The 20,581-nt window shown below is 44.5% G+C and overlaps 1 pseudogene; it reads left to right on the top strand.

Moving 5' to 3' along the window:
* The window catches only part of LOC114704073, a 57,026-nt pseudogene extending 39,714 nt beyond the window's left edge, over positions 1-17,312 (top strand).
* Positions 17,313-20,581: the final 3,269 nt, after the last annotated feature.

The raw sequence follows: 20,581 nt of genomic DNA, 5'->3' as shown, positions 1-20,581 counted from the left end.
GAAAGCACATTCAAACTATGGGTGGTCTGTCATGTGATCAAAATATGCATTTACCCTGTAACTGTGACCAAGCCTACCCCAGAAGAGAGGAAGGCGTAGGGATGACTTCAGAGGCAGTTCCTAGCTCAAGAGCCTACTCTTTATCTTCAGGAAATTTCAGCGCTGGTCAAAATCATCCATACTAGAAGAAATCAGCCAATGCATAATCAGGGATCCTCCCAGATGGCCATAGCTGGTCATCTCATTGAAGTAACTGATGGTTCTTTTAAAAAAAAAAAAATACTTCTTTCCCTCATCCCTTTTGTAAGAGATGTTTTCTATAAATTGGCATACTGCTAGAATTTAATTAGGGTCTGCCATAGTTTGGTCTGGGATATCCATAAAGACTCACAGGGTAAGGCTTGGCCTCTGTGTGTACTATGAGGAAACCTTTTGGGCCACTGGGAGGTCCTTAGGTCGTTGGAGACGTGCCCAAATGAAACGATGGGACCCTGGGCTCTTCCTTGTCTCTTCTCTGGCCATGAGGTGAGCAGCCTTCCTTTGCCACATACCCTACACCAGTGGTGTGCTACTTCACCCCAGCCCCAAAGCCATGGGGCCAGCCAGTCATGGAGTAGAACTCCACAACCGTGGCCAGACTAGCCATCATCTCTATATGAGCTCTTTATCCAGCATTTGTTACAAGGACTGAAAGTTAACAAGCGCAGAACCAGTGTCCTCTGAAGGGGGACATCTAGGTCAACAGTTGTAGCAGGCGCTAAAATGTACAGCCCTTGCAGATGCTTCCCAATGCGACCTGTGCATTGGCAGTCCTTTGGCAGAAGCTTCAGTGAGTATTGCCCTCAGGCCGCACTGACACAATTAAATTCAGTCTCCGCATGAACCAGGCATCTGTGCTATTGCAAACCCTGATGAGTTCCACTTGCTGTCGAGTGCCACTGAGGAGAGAATGTCTTTCTTCCAGAGCACTTTCACCCCACGTTCTCACTGGCAGCGATGTGCAGCTAATCATCCAGCTGGACTTGGCCTAACGAACAGGCAATGAAAAGGCATGGTGGTCAAGGACGGCGCTCAAGGATTTGAGGGAGTTCAAAGTATGAGCATGTGTTGCCTTTCAGAGAAATATCATTAGAAACAGAGGACAAGATCATTCCCGAATTGAAGGACAATGAACATTTCCTCTGAGCAGACCACCCTAAGTTTCAGTGGTAACTCAGGGAGGGTCCAGGTTACTCTGACTCCCTGCCCTCACCTCATGTGGTGAAACCCTGAATTTTTCTCAGACCCTCAGTATGCTACAGGAAACAGGTTCATTGGAAAGAGCCATAGGAACTCCTCAGCCTGTCCTCCATTTTAGGTCACCCTGTCATATCTGTGTAGAGCATGTACTCACTCTCCCATGCTTTGAACTCCTTCCTGGCCATAGCCTCAGTGCTGGAGAAGTGTCTGTTCCACCCCCTCTTATTTCTCAGAAGAAGATGAGAGGTTGCGCATACTGAACGATCAAATCACAATGGGGCCGTTTATTTTCAGCCAAGGCAGCCATCTTCCCGTAACTTGTCAAAATGATAAGTACAAAATGAGAGAGAGAGGCACCCACTATATGTTCTTTGGGTCTTTTAAGAATGGAGCTGGGAGGGCGGGGGTTGTGCATGGGCAGATCTACAAGAAGGATGATATTGTAGACATCAGCAGAATGGACACTGTTCAGAAAGGAACACCCGTAAGTGTTGCCATGGCAAAACAGACAGAGTCTACAACATCACTGCATGCCTTAGGCATCATTTCATGAGCAAGTAAGTTAAGGCAAGACCCTGGCCAGTAGGTGTGTGGATTGAGTACAACAAGCGCTCGAAGGGCCAAGATGGCCGGCTTCCTGAAATGAAGAAAGACAACCAGGAAAAAGGAAGACAGAGAAAAGCTCCTGGCGCCAGGCCGCCTCATGTAGAGAAGCACACCTAGCAAGTGCTAACAGGAAAGAAGCTGAGCTACTGGAACCACTGCACATAAATGCATAATGTGCAAAAGAAATAGAAGACCTATATAAAAAAAAAAAATCCCGGCCGGCGTTGGTGGCGCACGCCTTTAATCCCAGCACTTGGGAGGCAGAGCCAGGCGGATCTCTGTGAGTTCGAGGCCAGCCTGGGCTACAGTGGCTTCCAGGAAAGGCGCAAAGCTGCACAGAGAAACCCTGTCTCGAAAACCAAAAAAAAAAAAAAAAAAAAAAAAAAAAAAAAAAAAAAAAAATCCCAGTAGGAAAGTTGACGTTTTAATTAGCTGGTATTAGATCTGTTAGATTATTTTGGTTGGTTTGACCAGGCTGTCTCGAACTCACAGAGATCCACCTGCCTCTGTCTCCCGAGTGCTGGGATTAAAGGCATGTGCCACCACCACCTGACTTAGATTTGTTAGATTTTTATTTGCATTGGGTTTGTTTTTGTTTTGTTTTGTGGTCCTGGAGATGGAATCCAGAGCCTTGAGGATGCTAGGCAAGTGCTCTAATACAAGTTACAGTCACAGACCAGTGGTTTATATTTTTAACATTCAAGTGGTTTTCAGTTAGCCCTCGTGAGTCTGGAAATCCTGCATCGTATCTGGAAGCATAACTTGTTTCCAACCCTGAACTACTAGCTTTCTAACATGAGCCAATCCTTGAGCCCTCGGGAACGGGTCACTACTGCAGATAGTTGAAAGGAAGAGGAATGAAAGATAAAAAAGACCTGTTCAATCATGGCACGTTGTAGGGAGCATTCTTCAAAAGGCAGCTGTGACCCTCCTACTAAGCAATTATATCACCGTTTCCGTGCGGTGTCTCTAACAGCGGGCTGTCTGGCTGTCACAGACAGGTGGTGGGCATCTGTTGTCACTCTCCTGCCTGCCTGCATCTTCTTATCCTCTGTGAGGGTACCCCCTCAAACTCTCCTCAGTCCCATAATTCCTCTGGAACTGCCTTTGCTAATGTTGGGTGTGATACTCAGCCCTGTTGAGAAGGTTTGGGTTTCTTTTTAAGATTTAAAAACTTTAAGATTTTTTTTTCTTTTTAGCCTACAAGAAAGTTTAAACTGGTATCTTCCAATATTGGTCAGGGGGAAAGAAATGCTTTGGAAGCGTTTTTTTTTTTTTGGTTTTTTTTTTTATTTTTAACAGACGTTGGTGAGGTATTCGGCATGGTGCAGCGCCACTATTGGCTGAGAGCAGAGTACACCTGCATGAACGCTCTCTAGATACAGGGTATACAGACAGAAATTTCTTCCTTATAAATTCCTTACTGTTTTTAAAACAAGACTATGTCCTCATTCTGAAACTGTGGAAAGAGTGGATGTCGACAGTGGTCATGAGCAGTTTGTTGAAACGTGAGGTAAAGAGCTCATGGTCGAGGACATTGGAACATCTGTGCAAAGAACAGAGCAGAAGAGGGTCTGAGGCAGAGCCTTGCCCTGTGTCCCTGACAGCAGCATGTGACTGCAGGGGCAGTGGGAAGCTGGAACACATCAGCCTGTCTGTCTCCTCACAAGCGAATAGAAATCCTTTCAGATGAATCCCCCCCCCACCCACGTGTTGAAGCAGACAGCAGAACCTCCATAAGAACATGTGGGAGATACTCCTCCTGAACAAGAGGTTAGCGAAGACTGATTTGGAGAGGATACAAAAGGATTTCATTAAAATGAGATACTCTGTTGACAAGATCTGAATAGATAGGAGGAAAATCATGATGAGGTGGGTGGGTGGGGTCCTGAATGCATACATCTGGCAAAGGTCCAGAGCCAGGATGTCTACACATACAGCAAATCATTAGAATAAGACATTTAACACTTAGTTTTTTAATGGGCCAAAGTTTGACAGGCATCACACTTCAGAAAGGAGCATGGCGTGCAGCCCCATGGTAGAACCTTTGTCTAGTAGGTGCCAAGCCTGAGTTTGATTCTCCAGCTGGAGGAAAAAAAAAAACATATACAGTGATAATCAACAGCATTAGTTTGGTTTTTGGTGTTTAGGAAAATACTCATTAGAACCACTGCATGTCCCCAGAATGGTGATTTTAAAGCATGGGAACAGGATTTCCAAGGTTAGTGAACTGTGAATGGACAGGGCATGGTCTTGTGAGGAAGGAAGCCTTGGGGCCGACCAGGACACTGTGTGTGCTCCGATGGAGCTACTGTGGTGTGCACATTTGCAAAACTTAAACTCCAGTATCTGCTTATCGTTCTTCATCATGGACTTCATTATAGCCGCGTTACTCTTTATCTAAAGAGAAGACTTAGAATGTTACAACAGACTGAAGGAGCTGACAGCCCTGACTGTCATCCTTGACACTAACCAATCTTAAAGTAGCAAAACAAGGACAACCAGATGTCTTATGCTTATTAGAGAATGTGTAAGTCTTTTATGAGTGAAAACGTTGAATTGACCATTCCTCCATCCAGTGTCCTTTGTAAGCACTGATGCCAGCCACCAATTTGCAGGATACATGGGTCAAAGACAATATATTAAATCATATTGGAGAGGTGCAGTGAATGAGAAAAATCTAGAATATGGGACTCTACAAGACAAGCACCCCTTTTCTCTAACAAATTCTTGTGGACAAATAGGAAAACCATCAATTACTATAAATTTATAAAACACCAACCAAATGTAATAATATACAAATTGCTTAGATGTAGGGTTTTTTTTTTAAGTCACTAGAAAAAAACATCTAGGATATTGGAGCACTGGTTACTCGACACTAAACCAGTAATGTTAGGCCAGTGTGGTGGCTCATTGGGTCAAGGTGCTTGGTGTGCAAGTCTGCCAAACTGAATTCAAGCCCAGTACCCACATAAAGAGGGAAGAAGCGATCACTCACAGAGTTGCCTCTCACTACCACATGCAAAGCACATCATGCCACTCTCCCAAAAAGAATTTTGGCAAAGTGAGGTTTATTTCAGTGTGATAGAGGTATCATGTTAAGAATAAATGAAAGATCATTTACCTCCTTATAAAAGAAGCTAATGCATGGAAAGTACAAGAGAGAACATTCTAGACAATACAAGTATGCTCAGAAAAGGGCAAGAATATGCCATACGAACATGGACCAACCTGATGGGATTCTTCATGGCTAGAGCTGGAATAATTTGAGGCAAAGATAATTACTGATAAACTTTTAGCACATGTAATAAAAATTTTCAGTGTCTGCTAGGTTGATATAAATAATAAAAACAAATACATTTTCAAGTGGAAGAGAGCTATTTCTTATGGTAGGATGTTAAACAAGGGAAGAAAATATAAGGTCAACATGAGATAAATGAGACAGTCATAGTTAATTGCTGAAAACAAGATCCACCATTGTGTATGAAAATCAGTGGTGACTGAATATTTGCACAGTTCCAAAGTATCTCACTCCAAGATACGTATTAACTACAAAGAGAAAGATAATAAACTTGACAGTGATAATCCTCACCAGCACCCTCTTGTGGGCAAAGATGAACATCCCTGGGACTGAGACATCAACTTCATGAATCCTTTAGAGGGGTTAAGACTCTTCTTCTAGCTTCTTAAGCCAAGTCCAATCCCTCATCTCCAGTGACAAAGAAATACCCAAAGAAACCAGATGAAAGGACAGTCCGTTGTGCGGATCTGTATGTGGACCTTTTCAAACTGTGGCCAGGGCACACAGGCCTCTCTAAGCTTCCTTTTCTATGTTCTGATATTTCATATTCCACAATAGCAGCCATCAAGGGCTCGTCAGAAGTGGCCATAATCAGACAGACAAGGAAAAGCTGACAGACGTCCAACTGTCACGACTGGAGAAGGTTAAAGAGATAGGGATGACAACCAAAGTAGATCCTGGACCACATAAAGGGACCTTAATGCAGAAGCCTGGTGACATGTGACTGAGGTCTGTAGTTCAGCAGTAGTGTGGTAAGATCTGTTACCTCCTGATTTTGATGGTGTACAGTGGTTGTTATGCAATGTGCACTAGCAGGTTGGGCAAGGGAACTCTCTGTGCTGTGTTTTACAATGTTCCCATACATTTTAAAATTACTTTTAAAAAGATTTTTAAAGAGCCATTCGATGTGTTGGGAGATATGAGGAATTTTCTAGTACAATTCTTTCAAAGGCCGGGTATGTATTTGTACATATCTCTACTTGTCATTAGTTTTCCTGGCAGATTTCAGATGAGGTGGCTGCCACTGGAATTTTTCCACACTGGGTACTTTGTATAAAAATCCAGTAAGTGAGCCGGCAAGTGGCGGCGCACACCTTTAATCCCAGCACTCAGGAGGCAGAGGCAGGTGGATGTCTGTGAGTTTGAGGCCAGCCTGGTCTACAGAGTGAGTTCCAAAACCTCCAGGGCTACACAGAGAAACCCTGCTAGAAAAACAAAACAAAACAAAAACAAAAAAACAGTAAGGGACCATATCAGAATCATCATCTGGCAGGGACAAAGCTAGGATGGAACTGTGGGCCACATGCCAAGCCAGCTTGTCCCTTTGCACCTTCCTTCTGAACTTTTCCCCAGGGTGTAGACCACGTATCTCCACAGGTAGTGTGCGAGAAGCAAGGTGATGGCAGACGCTGTCCAACCACTGATTTTTTTCTGTGACAGGAACGGAGGAGGCCGGAGTGGCACCTTCTGTGCCATCAGCATTGTCTGTGAAATGCTCCGGCACCAGAGAACCGTGGACGTCTTCCATGCCGTCAAGACACTGAGGAACAACAAGCCGAACATGGTGGACCTCCTGGTAGGATGCCCTCTGGCCTGCCCCGCAGGGGTATCTCACAGTTGTGTAGGATTCCTCACCAGCTCCCACAATGGCGGTGCTCAATCAAGAGGACCCTCTGTTCCAAAGCGCCACACACAGTGTGGCTCAGGGACTTTTCCTCCCTTGCTCTCCTACTTCCTTTCCGTCTTCTAGAGGAGACTCCCTCGGCTTCGTTGAAATGGTAGAAATGGTTGAGACTTACAAGTGAACATTCTTATTAATTTTCCCTTCCTGGCAGTGCCTTCCACGTGGGTAAGCACTTAAGTCTTAGTGGAGAAGAAATAATCATAGTACAAGAAATGCCAGATTTTCAAATTATAGATTTTTATAAATAGCTTAATCGCCTAATATTTATCAAAGCTGTGAGTCTCAGGTTGACATACGGAATATGGCGTTTAATTATGGTGGCCATATCTGAGAAAAGCACTAAAGGAGTTGAGAAACAAAGGACTAGGTGCAATTATTTTCTTAGAGTGCTTCACAAACCCCCCCCCCCTTTTTTTTTTCTTTTTTTCTTTTTTTTTTTTTTCATGTAAAGCTGTTAAAATGCCAGCCACGGTAACTCAATAGTAGAAGTAGAGCTTCATGGAAGCAGCTTTTGCTCTTGGGTGCTGTACATCTCTGTGAGTGAGCTGAAGGGAACCAGTGCAGGGCCTGGACAGTGACTCTTGCAGCAGAGAAGAGGGAGGAAGAGGCAAGCTACGCTGTGTCCTGAAGTCCACAGTTCCGCAGGGATGCAGTTAAAATCCAAGATGCAGAGAAGGGGTCAAGAGTTGAACTGAACTTGAGAAAGTAGCCAGGGCTCCATGTGCTAGGTGAGGTGTTACTGGCGCAGTGCCTGGAGCCAGGTGATAGCGTGACCTCTGACAGCCGACTGCTGGGGCATAGCTAAATCCTCCTCTGTTGAGATCAATCCACGTGAGTCTATTTAATGGATAATAGGTATTTAAGATGTAAATGGAGGAAATACACTCACAAATACAGAACAGCATAGACAGCTGAAGTCGTCCTCCGATCTAACCAGGAGCGAATCCACCTGGCAGTTCGATCAGACCAGGAAGCAGGGAGAAGGGGCTCCTGACCCTTCTCCCTTTCCTTTTAAGGCACCTTTGGGCCCTATAGCCTAAGGTCATGGGCAGAGCAAACACCACTACACTTCTCAGTACAGGCCACTCTCCGGTGGCATCTGCTGTCCCTAGACACGGGCTTGTGCTTATATTCCACATCTAGGAAGCGAGGCATTATCCAGGGACTCTGGCAGAAGGACTCCTTGGCTGGGCGCATGCCCTCAAACTTCTGGGCCATTACATCAACTCTGCCAAGAAGAACCCTGTTTCCCCAAATGTTTGCCTCTTCTTTCCTGCCCTATACAAAAACCAAAGAAACCCAAAGAGTCCCAACTGTGCTATTAACTCAAACTAGATGACCTCTAACACGCAAGCTTGCAGAGCCAGTATCCTTGAGTTTTACCTTTATCAACCAGGGGTAGTGGTGGCTTCTTTGAGGTGACACAACATGAAAACACTGTGAATGTGTTGGGGGCATTGCAGATCAGAGAGGCAACTGGGTGTGTAAGGTGTCCACTGGGCACAATGAATGGTGCCTTTGTGGCCCCCAGGATGTGGTCATACCCAAGTGCTAAGGAAGGAGATGAGCAGCCCTATTAATGTGACATTTAGCATGTGCCAGGCCTGGCCTCTGTCACACTTCCAATGGTGATAGACTTCATGCACGTGGGCTACAAGGTATGTCTGTGTGCAGAATTCCCTAGAACCATCTAAGAATTGTCACGTGAGTGCTAGAGTCTTCACCCGACTGGGCTGAGAGGAGAGCAGCCCCAGGCACTGGTAGCCTGAGGTGGGGCCGGGAAGGAGTCTGCAGATGCCACACTTAACCTCACAGATAGACGAAGCTTCCAGACTTTGGTTAGGACTTGGGCAGAGCTGCCTATTGATTTAAAAAAAGAAGAAAAAAAAGTCAGTTCCCTCACCGAGCCTGAGTTAAGCAGAGCGTTAGAAGTACACCCTTCCAGGCCTTCCCTGTAATGGCTCTACTGAGGCACCATCACTCAGGAGTTTTTATGGTCAGATACGCCAGGCTTTTTTTCAAATCAGCGGTTCAGAGTACAGGCCAGGGCAATTCCTCATGAAATGAATGGAGGCTCAGGTGGCTGGCCAGAGGGAGTCTGTGCTGCAGACAGTAGTCTATACTACTATTCTGTAATGATATTGGAGTTTGGGTTGTTAGAAAGGAATGTCTTTTAAAAAAATTAATTTCACTGACTTACAGTAATTCAGCATGGTTATGGGGTACAGTGTGGCATTTCAATACAGGTGTACGACGTATAATGATCAGGACACAGTAACCGGTGTCTCTGTTGCTTCAGGCATTTTTTTTTTTTTTTCATTCTTTGTGTTGGGAACCTTTTAAATCCTCTCTGATGGCTGTTTGGAAACTTTTAACTCCTTGTTGTCAAAACCACGGTTCCCCACTGTGCAACAGAGCTTAGGAAGTCATTTCTTCCACACTGTGTCCTGTAAAGCTGTGGATAATTCTAGTTGCGCATACGAGGTCCCGGAAGCCTGGCACACTGAAGGTCAGCACTGAGCTTTTTGAGAAGGTCAGTGGCAAAGAAATGAAGGGAAAGTGATGAGATTTCCAAAGAAAGCCATCTGCCAATCTGTCACGGTGACTGTTAGCGAGATAATAGCTGGTGACCGGAGGAAAAATGTCACAATGCTCTTTTTGTCTGGTTTGAAGCTTCTGGACCGGAGTAAGAGCGTAAGAGCTCTCGTATTTGGTTTGGTGGGTTTTTTTTTTTTTTCTTTTGGTCCATGAAGCAGTATCTTTCTACTTTAGAATTCAGAAATGTTGGCTGAAGGAATTAATTAGCGTGGGTCAGCATGATAAAGTCTGGTACGGCTGTTCCATGGGTAACAGCTAGCTGAGATCTGAGTGAAAAAAAAAAATTGGGGCCAGCCATTGAGAAGGGTACTGAATATGTGAGCTGCATATTTAAAGAATGAGTATGTTCCAGAAAGGCCTCGGGGCATGCTTCTGAGCTGGTCAGCCAGGAAGCAGGGTAGATGGAGTGGAAAACCAATACTGGACCCCACTGGGTCTCTTCACACAGCTCAGAGGCAGGAGGATACCTACAGTGGCACCCTCCATCCGGAACCCCCAAATGCTGCAACTGTACCCTTCCCACCAACATGGAGGAATACATAGGGATTCCTCCCTGTCTCTTCCTTCTTGCTTTGTGGTTCTGATGTCTCTAAACTGTCCTAGACTTTGAGAAAGTTTATACACTCATTTTGAAACCTGGCACTCTCAGGGATAGCTAGAATACCCTAGACATCTATTTCCTCACATTCTCAGTGTGGAGGTTTAGGGAAAGACAACATTGCTAGGAAGAAAATTAATTTAGAATACAAGGGCCGCAGATATGGTTCAGTGGTTGAGAGCGTTTTGCTGTACAAGCAAGCGTGAAGGCCTGGGTTCAGGTCCCAGCGTCCGTCCGTAACACAGGCAGGGCCTCGGAAGTGCCTGTAATCCCTGCACCGCGTGAGACAAAGAAGAGAATTGCTGGGGCTTGCTAGCTTCCAGCCCAGCTGAAAGAGCACATGTTCCAGAGAGAGATAGACCCTGTCTTCCAGGAATAAGGCAGAGAAAGAAAGAGGAGATGAGACATGCTGGCCCTCTGTGTGCACATGAGTGCGCGCGGCGCACACACACACACACACACACACACACACACACACACACACACTAAAAATAGTAATTTAGAATATAAGGTTAGAACATTTTCTGTCCAGAGGTGGTAGCTGTACTTTATTCTGACCCCATTTTGACCTGGCTTCTAAGTTAACCATCTGTTTATGAAGCCTTGTCACCATCCCTAAGTCCCAAGTCCTGCAGAACAAACAAGGACAACTCTGCCTAGTTGGAATCAGAGACAATGGTCTTGAAGCTGTCGGGGATGCAGGAAAGCTGCAGCTCCCGCAGCTCCCCTCGGCATTGCCCCCTCGCTGGACTCCGTCTCAACCAAACAGCCTCTGGGAATAGTGTTATCTAGAGGTGACACTTCTCCCTGCCCGGTGCCTTACCCAGAAGTCCGTGGCTGGACCTGTGATCCCCTAGGTGTCCTGTCTGTGGAAAAGCTTCCCTTTCAGGAAAATGCAGGCTCTGAACTTGAGCGGCATGCCATCTGGGGCTTCATACCTCTTGAAATCCAGGTAAGATTGGCCCGATCTCTGTATAAAATGGGGACCATGACCAATCCAAGGTATGGTTGAGGGGGAGGGAGGTTTTATTGTAGATGTGAGGGGAGAGTGCAGCCTGAGGCATCTGGAAGAGTCCAGAGCAAGGAGGAAAGTAGTGGGCCAAGCATGGCCAGTAGACTAAACTGGGCTATGGGGGGGGGGCGGGGCGGTGAGTTGAGAGATTTGAGAGAGAGGCAAAAGGCAGAGAGAGAATCACGAGGCACATGGCCAAAATGGCAGGGTTATATAGGAAATGAAAAGCTTGAGGGAGGGAAAGAAGCCTTGTTCTAGTGTTTAGGTAGAGGGGAGAGCAGAGCATGCCAGCATTGTACTTTGGTATGCTAATAGGCACCACAGTTAGCCATTTGGGGGAGTCTTTTGGACCTGACACTCCCCACCCAAATAGAGGCCCCTGGCCCTTCTCAGAGTTTCCGCAAGGGGCCTAGGAAATTCCAGGCTCAGTCACCATTTGACACCCGCAAGTGTACCATGGAAGCCCGCCTCCAAAAGCCATGCATGCCTTGTTGTACAACCACTTGTTTGGTGTTGGGACCAGATACAAATCAGGGCACCCTGTAGTGAGCATCAGTCTCCATCCTCATCATCCATGCCCTTCCTTCTTCAAAGCGGGGCAGAAGAATGTGGGCGTTTACCCACTACCCCCACAGCTTCCCAGAGTTTTCTTGAGTGCGCAGCAGCAGGAAATATTAGATAGAAGGATTTATAGCGGAGAATCTTGCGGAGATAAACAGATAGAAAATAAAGGATAGCCTCGAGAGGGGCCTGGAACCTATTCCAACAGGCCCCCGACTGTCTCTGGTCCAGGGTTTTTATAGAGACGCCAAGGGGGTGGAGCAAAAGACCTCCTCCCCCAGCACAGCCAAGTGCAGGCCATCTCAGACCACCTGCACTCAGGCCCGTGGTCCTGATCATCCTCCATTCGGACCTGCTGGGTAAAGCCACGAGGAACCCCAGAATGGCGCTCCCACAGAAGAACATTAAGCCTGTTCTGTCGGAGGGATTGGGGGTGGGGGGTTCATGTGTGGTATCATCCCATGGATACAAAATGTTCTGAATAGGTGACATCACGAATAACGGAAGTAAAGCGGTGCTTGTTGAGGGCTAGAAGGGGGAGGGAATTGTTGCCGCCTGGCCCAGGGTTTCTTCAACGGGGTGGAGAAATGTTGGAATTTACCTTGTGCTCAACTCTGTAAATATTGAAAACCATTGAACTGTGTCAAAATTACAGCTAATTTAATTTGTGAATCTGGCATGGGCAATGCCCATCCCATAAAACAGAGTTAACAGGCAGGAAAAGTAGAGCCCACGAGGCGGCTCAGGGTCAGGTACCAGATTTCGCCCTTACTTCACATCAGCTCAGGAAACTGGGGCCCTGACTCGGCGGCCATTTCCAAGTCCAGTGTGATACGTAGCCATTTTGTTTCCGAAGCATGACAACAAGGTCTGACTCTCTGTGGCCCTGCCCTTTGAGTAGTGGCCGAGGATGGACGAGCCTCCCTGGTACAGAGGGGACGGCCACCAATGTGACCTGCTGAGAACCAACCATCACCACCCCACCCACAGTTATTTGCACACAGCGACCACTTCAGCTTCCTAGCAGGAAGATGGTTCCAGCCGGAAGTGTCCTGTTGCCATTGGGAAACCTATCAGAGTTTCAGACGGGGACCTCGGGGAGGGAAGCTTGCTTCAAGTAAGCTGAGCAGACTCTTCTCTTTGAATCTTGAGCAACCGACATGCAGTGTTTGGTGCGCCCAGACTGACTGAGGCGCCCCCCCCCCCCCGCCCCTCAGCTCCTCTAGCACAGTCAATGTGTGCTGACAAAGAGTGCTAGCCTTCCCACAATGCCTCGGAATTGCCCTCAGGAGCCCTCTATAACTCCCGTACTCACCCCGCCACCTGCCAGACGTTTTTAAAGAATGACCTCAGCTTTGGGTTCCATTCCAGAATCACTTCTCCCTCTTCATAGGGGCCACTGCCCATCAGAATCAGTCTAGAGAGGAACAGCAAGCGGCGCCCTAATGGGAATGGGACCCTGCTGAACCTCTGTTCCAGACCAAGCACTCCATGCCTGCCGCCAGCCGCTAGGGTCTGGGCTGGGAGAACTCAGGACCAAGGCGCATTGTATGTTACCCACGAAACCCCGGGATGGCTCATGTGGCTTAATTATACCATTCAGAAGCAGGGAGCTGAGGGAGAAAGCTGCAGAAGACAGAGCTGTACCTGGTGATCAAGCATAATCAGTTTCCGATGCAGGAAGATTTGAGGCATTTACCCAGGGTCTTGGAGGAGGAGACACAGCCATCTGTGGCCTTTCTCTGCCTTCCCCTTATTTTTTATTGATTCAGAAACTGGTCATCACAGAATCTGTGGGGATTGGCAGCTTGCTCAGGATGGATGAGATGGGAGAAGGGGAACTCATTTTGAAAATTTATAGTCATCCCTGAGACAGGAACGCTCTGGGAACTGCTGGGCCACAGCATCTTAGCAGAGAAACCTAAAATCCTCCATGAGTCTCCACCTTTTGTCCTGACCTGAGGCCAGCAGCCACAAGTTCCTACTAGCTGTGTTTGAATATGTTAAAAGGACCATTTGTGGTAGTCACTGAAACTAATTGCACAGTTAGATCTGAAAATAATCATTTTTATGCAATGAGGGATTACATTTCCATTTTGAAAAAAAAATCACCCCTAGGATTCACAGAAACTGGAGAGATGATTGGAGCACTTGGTGGCCAATTTGTCAGCCTGGCAATCCGACAATACGGCCTTTTAGAATTCTGAAATTCAAATTGCTTCTTTTAAACATTCTGAAAATAAAAGCATCTAGCGCTAAAAATAATCAATCATAGCCTATGAACCAGAAATAGAACTTTGTGGAGGGTGAGTAATAGTGTTTCCAGTTCATGGGTTTAAAAAAGCAACCGCAAAGAGAAACGCAGGTCGTTGGATGGAGGACAGATTTACAGGGTACTTCCCATCCACCCACATCCCACAGGCTGCTGTCAGTACTGTGTGAGCACCACAGAGGGCTGCATGGGTCCCATCACTGCCCCACCTCCAAAACCAGAAGCAGTTGCTGGTGCTGGGTCTCTACAGTGCCAGGGGGAACATCCGTGGCACCAGTTGGAGCTACTGTTCCTCCAGTAGTAGCTACACACAGAATGCCCATACCCACTGCTGTCTACACCACACCTATTTACATGACTAAAGTATCTCTATTGTGTGGCCACCAGAGACAGTGGGTCTCTCTGACTCTGTCATGGTCTATGCTAGGCTAAAGGTCATCCATCTCAGCCAAAGATGCTCCATCTATAGAGGCTTTCTACACTGTGGTGCCCATGCAGAGATAAGGCCAACATTGCGGCATAACTACCAAGCTAGAGAGTGGGCTCAACAGGTAAAGGCACTTGCTACAGAGCCTGAGAGCCTGAGTTCCATCCCCAGAGCCCACGTGGTGGAAGGAGAGAACTGACTCCTTCCATATGTTATTCCTTACCCATCTGCCACACCATACCCCTCCACCCTGCAAAAATAAAAAAAAAAAAATAATAATCCATTCCTGGAATTCAGAGAGTAACTGCCAACCAAGAATCCTGTACCCAGCAAGGCTACCATTCGTAAATGGCAATAAAATGCTTCAAAGAAAATCAGACTGAGGGACTCATGACCACCATGCTGGCCTTACAAAAGATGCTTAGTGGACTCAACATCCAGATGTGAATGAAAAAATAACTACCATCATGAAAGTTATGAATCCCAATAGAATAGGTCTGCAAATGAGAAGTGTAAAGGAATCAGGTTATTATCTGTATGATCTATATCTAATCACAAAGATGAACAAGAAAGAAAAAACCTGAAGAGACAGGTATGGTGGCACAAGCTTTTAACCCCAACTCTCATAGAGGTAGAAGGATTTCAAGTTCAAGATCAGGAACACACCATGTTCCAGGTCAACAAGGAGAAGAAGGAAGAGAAACACAAAGACTCTTTAAAACACCCAGAAGAAAATCAACCAGATGATATGAGTACATCCTTACTGATCAACTATACCCATGAATGTAGATGGACTTTGTTCCCTAACTAGAACAAACAGATGGGGTAAAGGGGGTTATTTTGAGATTATCCATTATCATCTTCATTCATAAATGCACACCACAGGAAGTTAAAAGATGGAAAAATGAAATTCTAAGGTTTAATAAGCAAGCAGCAGTTAGCTAGGTTATACAGGGGGAAAGACTTTAAAGACAACAACTTATAGCTGGAGTTTTCTCCAGTCCTGCCTGGCCCATGGTCAGGACAAATCTCTCTCACCTACCAGTCCCACAGCCACTCAGACCCAACCGAGTAAATACACAGAGACTTACATTGTTTACAAACTGTATGGCCGTGGCAGGCTTCTTGTTATCTAGTTCTTCTATCTTAAATTAACCCATTTCTATAAATCTATATCTTGCCACATGGCTCATGGCTTACCAGTACCTTACATCTCACTTTTCATGGTAGTGGCTGGTAGTGTCTCCCTGACTCAGCCTTCCACTTCCCACAATTCTCCTCTCTCCTTGTCCCACCTATACTTCCTGCCTGGCTACTGGCCAATTGACATTTTATTTTATGCAGAGCGAAATCCACAGCTACAACTGTATGAAGACCTGACTGTTCCTAAGAGGGGATGATTGTCACTCTATGTGCACCCAATTTTATTTTTTCAACTCACTGAAACTGTTAAAGAACTGACATGTGCTTCCCAGAAGATATCAAACATTTTCATGTGTCTCTTATTCTCCTTTTGCCTTTACCTGGAAGGTCTGTTTTAATCCCACTTTAAATGGTCATTTTTTTTTTATCATCTAAGAGCATCTGAGAGCCCAAAAGGATGCTTGTAATAACAATGGCAGAAATCAAAACTACAGACAGAACCAAGAATTTGAGTCCCGTCCCTTAGCTGCATCGATCCTTGGGCCCCTGAATTACAGATGTAACTTAAAGAAGAGAGGATTACAGAGAGGTTTTCCATCCATCATGGCAAAGAAGGCATTGTGGAGCCACACAAATCCTGACAGCAGAAGCATGTGACAGGGGCCATTCCATTTTAGTTGATCAGGAAGCCCAGACTAAGATATTAAGTGGGTAGTGATAACATCTCCCCTGAGCACCTGTTGCCAGTGAGTTACATCTCTTCTACCTAGACCCTACCTCCCACTGTCTAAAACCTTCCAAAGTAGTGCTGCCAGCTGGAGACTAAGAATTTAAAAGATGAACCTGTTGATGGAGATTTCAGATTTGAAACCATCCTATGCCACCCTTTCCCAAGAAGATCTGTCCTCATTCTCCAGTGAACCCGAAGTCCATGTCGGGGAACCATTCTGTCTTATGTGCTAACACTCGGGTACCTGTTTTTGCCCTTTCCCCTAGATCACAAACTTCTCAAAGTCAGGGTCATGGTAAGGTGCATGATACTTAAAAGAACCTTAGTCAAGTCTTGTGACGTTCAAGAAATCCTGCTGACTAAAACTTCAAGAAAAAGCAGGGCCAGAGAAAAGCCTTATCGACAAGCCTGTTGGGGAAAGTCCATGCAGGCATTTCCCCCAGCCTTCCTGGTCTCCCCATCTACCTCTTGATCTTCCTGCACAAGGCTCAATTGTTAATACCATGTAAGACATATAGGAACAGCATACCTTCATCTCTTGTTAACCATGAGGTCTTAGTTCCAGGACTCACTCCTTGCAGACACTCCATTCTCTTATATAAAATGGCATAGTTTACATATACCAACACATCCTCCATGTACTTTAAAATCACCTCTAGATGACTTAGAATAGAGACTAGAAATGCCATATAGATAGTTAATGTATCCTGTTGTTTAGGGAATAGCAAAAAAAAAAAGAAGAAGAAGAAGAAAAGAAAACAAAAAAAAAACCCACTTACTTGTTCACTACAGATGCAATTCCTTTTCTGATAGTAAATTGCATGCAGAACCCAAGCATCTTCAGCTGCACAGGATTTCCACGGTGCTAATGCACACATATACTGGAATTCTGTCTATGAGGCATTGTAGGGAAGCATCAACAGTGGGGTGCTCTGTGGCTCAAAACTGCTCCATTCTGATTCATTTCTAGCTCAAAGCTTTATTGTTTTTATGTCTTGCAATTAAGAACCCTCATCTGCTGTAATTGCCCTAATAGAAGCAGAGGTTAGATGTCTGCTGACATCCTCACTTTCTCTTCTAGGATCAGTACAAGTTCTGCTATGAGGTGGCCCTGGAGTACTTGAATTCTGGCTGACAGCATTCAACAGCTCTGCAGAGGAATATCTTCCTACCACAAAGTCAAGACGTTTGTGGCAATGAGATGAAGAATTGTCAGTATGCTTATTCTTGCTTTGCATAATTGGCTCTTTTTAAGAGCCCAAGAAAGTGTTTCTAAAACTGCTTGCACTGCCCAGTTCCCTGTAATGCTGCTGCGTGACCAAAAACACAGCAGACAGTCACCAGAGACTGTTCTCGCCACTGGCACTATTAGAGCAGCACAGACATCTGGTCAACCGAAGAGCACAATTATATTCTTATGAAGAATTTGTACTTTTGGGTTTTTGGGGTTTTTTTTTTTTGTGGCCGTGACCCTTTGTCATTGTTACAACTGAGTGTATGTTTTGTTCTGTGGAGAATGCTACCTGGCATTATGATAATATATTCTTTTAGTTAATATTTGTATTTTAACATGTTGCATAATATAAGATTATATAGCTTTCAAGGACTAACAGATAAAGATGTAATGAACAAAGACACAGTGTATGAGTTGTTGTTTCTAGCGGATTTGTATGATTCAAAGAGAAAAGCTGGGGAGGCCTCCGTTCAGAAATGTAACATGGTGAGAGTCACAGATCCAAAGCTTTTCCATTTGTTTATATTGTAAATATTTTTTGATTTCATCAAATTATTTATTCATTAAAAGAAATTTTTGTGATGCACAGTGAGTGGCAATCATTTTTACTAAACCCAAGAAGTGATTGTATGATGTTACCTTTTATGAATTCTCAACTCAGTAAATTCTGATCCTTAACTAGTCTTGCTGTGTTGCTGGAAGCCACCCATACCCTCAGACTAATCCAGTCGGGGAGAGCTTGCACCTGGAACCTTGCCTTGGTCCATGATTGACTTCTGATAGGCCAGTTAATGTATAAAGAAAATGATATCATGTGTGTATTGAGGCCATCATGTGAAAGGACGAGCATGCACAGGAGAGATGCAGCAGGAGCGTGAGAACGCTTTTGTGACAAAGCCACTCCCACAATAATGGCTGTAATCCATCAAAGGCCACCTGGCAAAGCTCCTACCTCCCAAATGTGTTTAGCAATTTACTGTCCACAGGAGTTTAGGAAGGGACATCCGCATAATAGCAGCCTGTTTGCCTGGTGCAGGTAGAGCTGGGGTTCTTGAATGGATGCTCTTCTAAGAATTCCGGGACATAATCCCCTGTACCCTATGAGACTATGGTGGAGTAAAACTAAATCAGCAGCAAGATGAACTCAGACTGTACACAAAACACAGAGACTACCCAACACACTTCTGAATGAACAGTGGCCTATTGAAGAAATCAGAGAGGAAATTTTTAAAAGTTCTAGAATCAAATAAAAATGAGAAGACGGCCTGCCAGAGAACTTCTGGATCTAGCCAAGGCAGTACTAAGAGCAAACTTTATCGATATGACTTCTCATACCTTAAAAATCAGAGAGATCTAAAAATAACACTGCAACCTCAAAGCTCCAAAGGGCAAGAAGAAGCTAAACCCCAAATGCAGCAGAAGACAAAATTAAGGGAGAAGATTTAAAAAACAAAACCGACATAGAGTTAACAAGACAGAGTTGATTTTTTGAAAAGATTTTCAAAACTTATCAAGTCCTAGACAAGATAACAAGAAGATGCAAATGAATAAAATTGGAGCTGTAAAAGATTTTACAATAGATTCCAACAAAATTCAGATCATCAAAGGATACTTTGAAAACCTGTACTACCACAACTTGGAAAAGCTACAAGAAATGGACAAATTCCCAAATGTCTATAACCTATTGAAATTAGATCCAGAAGAGAGAACCTGAACAGAGCTGTAACAAGCAATGACATTAAAGCAGTAATTAAAAAAACATCCCCACAAAGAGAAGACCAGGGCGAGTGTCTATATTGCTAAATTCTACCAGACTTTCAAGAATGATCTCATACCAGCCTTCTCAAACCATCCCACAAAGGAACACTACCAAACACATCCTGTGAAGACAAAATAACCCTGATACCAAGATGCCACTGACGGAATTCAGGATCACATAAAAGAACCACAAACAGACAGTTCAGACTAGGAATGCAAGGTTGGTTCAACATATACCAATAAACAAATGCAATATCATATTAATATGCTTAAAGACAGAAATCACAGGATCATACCAATAAATGCATAAAAGGCATTTGACAGAGTTCAACATAGCTTCATGATAAAAGTCTTGAAGGAAGTTAAGTAGACAAAATATACCTCAATACAATAAAGGCTATATACTGCTTACCTATAGCCAATGTTACATCAACTGGGGAAAACGGGGGGGGGGGGGGGGGACTGAGAACATTTCCTCTGAAATATGGAATGAGACAAGAGCATCCACTCCCTCCACTAGTACTCAATATATTGCATGAGTTTTTAAGTAGAGCAATAAGACAAAGGAGACGAATAAAATTTTAAAAAGAAAACATTAAACTCTTTCAAAGTTAAACTCTCCTATTTTAAAATGACGTAATTCTACACTGAAAAGTCACATGGACTCCACAAAAAAAAATCTTTTGGAGCTAGTAAACACTTAGACAATGTGTGTGTGTGTGTTGTGTGTGTGTGTGGTGTGTGTGTGTGTGTGTGTGTGTAGCCTTTATATATACCAATAATGAACTTGCTGACAAAGAAATAAGGAAAAATATTCCATTCACAATATTCTCAAAAAAAGATATGAGAATAACCTAACCAAGAAGGTGAAAGATTTCTAACAACAAAAACTTTAAGTGATGAAAATAGAAATGGAAGAAGACTTATAGAATGCAGTTTGCCTTCCATGGTCCTGGGTTAGCATTGTGAAAATGGCCATATACTAGTAAAAGCAATCTACAGATTCAATGTGATCCCCATCAAAGTTCCAATGACATTCTTCACAGGTAGAAAAAATCCCAAAATTCAGATGGGCACACAAAGGACCGCATGTGTTTAATATGATTGTAAACAGAAAGAACACAGCTGAAGGCCTCATGTTACCTGAATTCTAAGCATATTACAGAGCCATAGTGATTAGGACATCCTGCTACTAGCACAAAAACAGACATGTAGACCAAGACCACTGGAAGATACTAGAAAACCCAGAGAAAAACCCATATAACTATAACAACTTCTTTTTGACAAAGATATTAAAAAATATGCATAGGGAAAAAGATGGCCTTTTCCACAAATGGTGATGCAAAACTAGACACATACCTGCAGAAGAATGAAATTAGACCCTCTCTCACCATGAGCAAAATAAGTCTCAATTAGAT

Source organism: Peromyscus leucopus, unplaced genomic scaffold (genome assembly GCF_004664715.2).
Source record: "Peromyscus leucopus breed LL Stock unplaced genomic scaffold, UCI_PerLeu_2.1 scaffold_629, whole genome shotgun sequence".
Classification (NCBI taxonomy): domain Eukaryota; kingdom Metazoa; phylum Chordata; class Mammalia; order Rodentia; family Cricetidae; genus Peromyscus; species Peromyscus leucopus.
The sequence above is the reverse complement of the archived record's forward strand: the minus strand, read 5'-3'. Positions and strand labels throughout refer to the sequence as shown.